This window comes from Apium graveolens, chromosome 5 (genome assembly GCF_009905375.1).
Source record: "Apium graveolens cultivar Ventura chromosome 5, ASM990537v1, whole genome shotgun sequence".
NCBI lineage: Eukaryota > Viridiplantae > Streptophyta > Magnoliopsida > Apiales > Apiaceae > Apium > Apium graveolens.
In genome coordinates this window covers 219213685-219220229 of record NC_133651.1, presented here as the reverse complement: position 1 = coordinate 219220229, position 6545 = coordinate 219213685, and the positions used below count along the sequence as shown (strand labels likewise).

The 6545-nt window shown below is 31.1% G+C and overlaps 1 long non-coding RNA gene across 3 annotated transcripts; it reads left to right on the top strand.

Annotated features, from left to right (window-relative positions):
- Window positions 1-228: 228 nt before the first annotated feature.
- LOC141724843 (uncharacterized) lies at window positions 229-3941 on the top strand. 3 transcript variants are annotated; one of them, XR_012576912.1, is made up of 4 exons: window positions 229-462; window positions 1548-1699; window positions 3370-3424; window positions 3626-3941. It is a non-coding gene; the product is annotated as an uncharacterized LOC141724843 (long non-coding RNA). The 3 variants fall into 3 exon arrangements; XR_012576913.1 differs by adding an exon at window positions 2070-2138 and having other exon boundaries at window positions 229-1699; XR_012576911.1 differs by having other exon boundaries at window positions 229-1699.
- The last annotated feature ends 2604 nt before the right edge of the window (window positions 3942-6545 follow it).

The following is a 6545-nucleotide window of genomic DNA, read 5'->3' as shown; positions in this document are numbered from 1 at the left end:
GCCTTAAAATCATTTTTAGTTATCTATGGCTACCCTTTTTTTATTGTAACCATCGATATCAGTTATCTATGGTTACACCATGTTTGATGTTACCGTAGGTCTTAAAAAAATGTGTAACTAAAACTAAAATTTCAGGCGGCTAAATAGAAAATATAATAGGGGGAATCCAAATTATTAAAATCACAAGGGCGGGACTGAAATTTATTAAAAATTTATATTTTCCTAAAACTAACATCTGCGTCTGGGTCTTCTTAAGTTCTCTCACATTTCACTCTTCTCTCTCACCCTCTCAAATTTCCTCTGTCTAACTTCTCTTTCTCTCTCAATATCACTACAATCTGGGTCACTCTGAGTTCACTGTAATCGGGTCTTCTTGTTTAATTTTTGGTTTCTCAATCGATTCACACTCAATCGATTTGGGCCTTCACTTGAATCAAGTCTTTTGTTGTACAATATAATCAGGTCTGTGTATTCTATAATTGGGTCTTCATCTTCTAAAGGTGGTTTTCTGTATTGGGGTTGGAATTGCATATAAAATAGGGTTTTGTGTGTGTATATATTCCAAATCGGGTATTATTTTTATTTAATCATTTATCATGCGGGTGAGTTTTTAAGTGAATTGATACTAAGTTTCTCCTTGTGAAATGTTGATATGTTTTTTTCCTTTTTTTACAGTTGTCCTGCTCTAGGAGATCCTAATTTATCATATGAATAAGGGTATATTTTTGTGTTTAAATTTGAATGAGTAATGTATTTACGAGATGATGTATTGAGAAGTTGTACTTAGATTGTATTGTTGGCTTTGATTTTTACTAGGTCCGTGTCAAGGAAGAAACATGCCCTTTGCAAAAATTAAACATCAGTATGTGAAGAAATATTATGCTAAATTTAAAACAATAGTGTCTACTTCTGTTTTCTTCAGAATTGATTTCTCCTATGCTTTTGATTATATTTAAGTTTATTTAAGTGGATATAAGTTTTATGATCAGGGACCTTCTCTCTTATACATTTAGTTTCAACCATATATACAAGTTCATGTGTGAACATTTACTATATAAGTTCATAGTGACTTTTTTATCAATTTGATTAGGCAATTGAGATTGGAAAGCTGCTGGCTCGAAAGTATGTCATATGTCATGTCTTTGGTTATTCAAATTAAGTTTAATTTTTACAAATTTATGTTAATTTTTACTCTTTTATGTTGCTGGATAACATAGGATTTATTACAAACATGGTAAGCGCGATTCTAAATTTTATAAATGTCATACATTTTGATCTGTCCCGCTCTACAAACACTACCACCAACGTTTTGGGCACAAAAGATGGGACTATACTACCACGGGAAATGTGGTTTCTGTCAAGGTTCTATACTGCTTCTAAGGCAGAAAAGATGGGACTTGTAAACACAGTTGTCGCGGAAGGATCTGTATAGTTCAATGGCTATATTAGAATATAATTGATAGTAAAATTGCTAACACCTCTTAGATCAATTTATCATTGTCTCACTTAAACACTCTGATATTGGCATGTTTGAACATTTTGTCTAGCCTTAGAAGTTGGAACAGTGAAATGGTGTAGAGAGATCCTAAGAAACAGCCCAACTGCAATTAGGGTGCTCAATTCATCCCTTAATGCAGTTAATGACGGGCATGCTGGACTTCAGGAAATGCTACCCTCATCTTTTATGGAACTGAAGAAGGTAATGCAGAGACCTGTATGCAGCCGGGGCACTTGTATGAATGTCTTTTTGTTTAGCTTTCGTCTCTTGCAGCTCAGAAACTGTTACTAAATCAATTTGAATAAGTTTGAATTGGAATTTTCTCACTATTATACCTTCTTGGCCTAACATAAGCTAACAACAGATATATATTTCTAGTTTTAGAACGTGAATTTTTAAGATCTCTTTCATTTATATGCAACAAGTTTAAAATAACTGACTCAGTTACTAGATACCGTAATGGATATTTGTCTATTTTATCAGTTTTCTAATATAATTTGATACATGTTGTCCACCCACTCATGAGCTAACGTATGGTGCTGTGATGTTTCTCAAAATGGTAAATCAAAAGTACATCCTGGATCATCAAACATGTCTAGAATTTCAAGACTTTTTAGTGCAGTTTCAAGACTTCGTCAAGGTATTCTTTTGTTGTTATTTTTAGTGCAATTTCAAGAGTTTTTTAAATGTTACCCAGTTAGTGTTATATTTTAAGACATTTTTGGGTTTATAAAAATGTTGATAATAATCAAATTGTAACGTGTTTTTAATAAATTACTAGTTTATGCATTCACTACTACACATTTAAACTTGCATAACATTTCTTTTTTAGCTTACACAGCACCGAGAAGTTGAGAACTTCAGTTGAATCCCAAATCGAAATATATAGACACACATATTTTATTTTATGGGGGTAGGGGACGGGCAATAGGCACAAAGGTCCTGCATTTAAATGATTTTTAATCAAAAATAGTAAAAGACTCAACTATTTTGATTTAATAAAAACTTACCTTATATTAGATGTTATAATTTAAGGGTACTGGGCCTTTGATTGAAGCTATACAAGATATAAATTTAAATGAGGGTTGTACTCGATGGTGAAATAAAAACATATAACACTTGTTCATATATGTGGTATCTCCTAAAAACTAAAAGCCTTAGTAATCACTAGGTGGATAAATTGTTTTGCAAAATTAAATATAAGACTAAAAATGCTGCTAGCTAAACTATCTTAACCATAAATATCAGTCAGATTGTAGCAAAAAAAATGCAATCTTACCTTGAGTTTGATCAGTTTTATAGGTTTTCATTGCAAGACTTATGGTTGATGCTTGCAAATGGACTTAGAAAACATCTTGGCCTGTCTGATCACAAATTCTATCATATAAAATGAATGAATAAATATAAATACGTGATGTTGTAGTTGACATAGATAATAATAACCACACACCTACTCTTGTGCTAATTTGTTGTTTACACTTCACAATACAAGATTTAAACATACACATACACAAACACTATACCAGATTAAATCAAATGGGTTGTTGTGAAAGGACTTATCTCAATTACCGCCTAATGAAGTTTTAATTACCTGTACTCCTCAAATAATGCAAATAGAAATTAAAATTTTAATTTTTTTATGAAGATCATATACACATTGATTTTTCTGGGTTTTTTGTTTAGGTAATGTTGACATTGTAATATAAAATTTAATGTTTTATGGGTTGGCGCTTGGGATCTTGTTACTCTCATTGTCCATAATCAGTACATCAACTTTATAAAATATAGAAATTTTTAATTTCATGTATGAACTAATTTTTTAAAATCACATAACATTTGATTGAGATATCTGATTACAATTTTATTTGCAGTTTCCGCTTATCCACTTTAAAATGGCATCCTGATAAGCATCAAGGTCCAACACAGGTTCACCCATAAGCTCTTTTCTTCTAAATAGTATATAGTATGTTCTAATGAGGTTTTCAATTTGATGAAGCAACATGATTGCATGCTTATTTTTTATTACTATGTGTCTTAGAGGTATGTACTTGCAATATTTTCTGAAGACTTAAATAATTAAAGAAAGTTTGTATTTACTAATTTAAAATTGGTTGTTTGATATTTCAGAGAAGCATTGATATAAAAGATTAAAGGCATATATAGCGACGTTGTCTGAAGCTGGAAGAAACTATGGAGCTAATACCTTACTACAAATGCTTTCCTGCGGAACACAAAATGTAGCAGTTGCCAAGGACGCTTTAATTTTCATATTTCATTCCCTTAGTTGCGAGAATCTCTAATTAGAATAAGGTATTTTGGTTTACGAATGTTTATGGTTATCTGGACATATGTCTATTAGCTTAGACCTTTTTGTGGTCTTGCATTGTGAATATTGATGATTGTTGGAAGATTATGTAATGGGAAATGGTACTTTCAAATGTTATATTGCCTTTTAGTTTTAATAAAGTGTTGGCATAGCCCTTTGAAATGGGGAAGTTCTATTTTCAAACATTATATTACCTTTTTTCTCATAAAGTATTGGCAAAGAGTCATGTAAAGCGTAGCTATTGATATAAATTGTACATATTCTCTGTTGGTAAAAATCAAAAAAAATATTGGTAAAGATTTAAAAGTGTAGGTAAAGTCATAAAAGGTCTATATAAAAATGTTACCATAGATACCAAGTTGTAGCTATTGATAAATTTATTTTTCAAAATTAGTGTTACAATAGCTTAAATGGTGTTACCATAGGCCTTATAGTTATACCAAATGTGATGTAACAAATACCATAATGGTGTAACCATAGGTCTATAGTTAATGTTACCAAAACAACAAAAGTGTAGGCATGGATGTTCTATGGTTACACTTTTTCTGGTGTTACCAAAAATTTGAAAAAGTGTTACCATAGACCCCTATGGTATCGTCGCTATTAGTTACGGTCCTATTTTTTGAAAAAGTGTTACCATAGCCATTTTCTTCACTTTCAGCAACACTTTTTGGCCTTTATTCACACTTTTTAGGTGTTACAATAGGTCATTTATGGTGTAGTGAGAGGCATGGTTGGCTCACTCTTATTTTTAACAGCCACTAGGCCAGATATAATGTTTGCTACTGTCTTTGTGTTAAATTCCAAGTTGATCCAGAGATTCTCATTTAGTAGTTATTAAGAGAATTTTCAAATATCTCAAAGGAACGCCAAAACTTGGCATTTGGTATCCTAGATATTCAGGTTTTGAACTAATTGGTTATCCAGATGCAGATTATGTAGGTTGTAAAATTGATAGAAAAAGTAATACATGAACCTATCAATTTCTAGAAAACAAGCTAGTGTCTTGGTTTAGTAAGAAACAAAACTCCGTCTCTACTTCTACAGCTGAGGCTGAGTACATTGCTGTTGGTAGTTGTGCACATATTTTATGGATGGAGAATCAACTATTGGACTATGGTCTACATGTAGACAAGATCCCATTTTTCTGTGACAACACAAGTGCCATTGCTATTACTCAAAATCCAATGCAGCATTCAAGGACCAATTATATTGACATCAAGTACCACTTCATTAGAGAACATGTCATGAATGGTACAGTGGAACTTCATTTTGTTCGAAGTGAGAAGTAACTTGCAGACATCTTCACCAAGACACTTGATGAGTCCACCTTTACTAGGTTAGTAAGTGAGTTAGGTAGGCTTAATTATTCCTGAATTGTTTTGATGTCTAATCAATTTGAAATGCAACCAGAATTAAATTTGATCTTTCTTGTTAAGATGAAATTTTGGCCAGGTCAAAATTTACATCTCGATGGATGTTCATTATCCATTGAAAATGAATATCCTTTGAATTTCATTATCTATTAAAATCAAATATTTTTCTGGGTACTTTATATCTCGATGGATATCTATTTAATCTATATCCATTGAATTGCTTTAATCATAGTCGTTAATTCTATACCTTATCTAGGTTCATTTTGTTAATTCTAAACTGTGGAACTTCATTTTGTTCCAAGTGAGAAGTAACTTGCAGACATCTTCACCAAGACACTTGATGAGTCCACCTTTACTAGGTTAGTAAGTGAGTTAGGTATACTTAATTATTCCTGAATTGTTTTAATGTCTAATCAATTTGAAATGCAGCCAGAATTTGATCTTTCTTGTTAAGATGAAATTTTGGCCAAATCAAAATTTACATCTCGATGGATGTTCATTATCTATTGAAAATGAATATCCTTTGAATTTCATTATCTATTAAAATCAAATATTTTTCTGGGTACTTTATATTTCGACGGATATCTATTTAATCTATATCCATTGAATTACTTTAATCATAGTCGTTAATTCTATACCTTATCTATTGAATTTACTTACCGTATGTAACGTCTGGGAAATATTATGTAAGTATTTTTATAAATAAATAATTATTATGTGATTTTTATGTGAATTTTGGTGAATTATCTGATGATGGATAATAATATTTGGATGTTTATTTCTGATAAAATTTAGATATTTTAATTTTTAATTATCCAGAATAAATGTAGATAATTTTGGTATTTTCTGGTAATTTTTGGATTGTTGTATGATTTTATAAGAATTTATAGAATTAATAATGATTATTTTTACATAATTATAAAATTACTTATTAGGATCGAAAATCATCCCACTTCAACCGTTTTTGCGTTCTTACAATCCGAAACTCCTCCGAAAACTCCTTCCTAACCTAATCTGATAATTTTGAACACTTTTCCTGTTTTGACCTTCTCAATCTGGGGTACGGTTTGACCTGTACGAGTCCCGGCGTGAAATATTTGATACGCAAATCATTTTATAGATCGATAAAATCCATATTTTCAAAAGGCGAGATATTATCACCTTATTTTCGTATAAAGTATTTTATAGGAAGCTCTGTTTTGATAACTATCCAAGTTTGGTACTAAAATTGTATCATCTTTTTAGTTACTTAGCGGCTAAGTAACCTACTTTCGGATCCGATATGTAAATGTAATTATCGAATTATTAAATAAATAAAATATGTGATGGTTATGTCAGCTAGGTG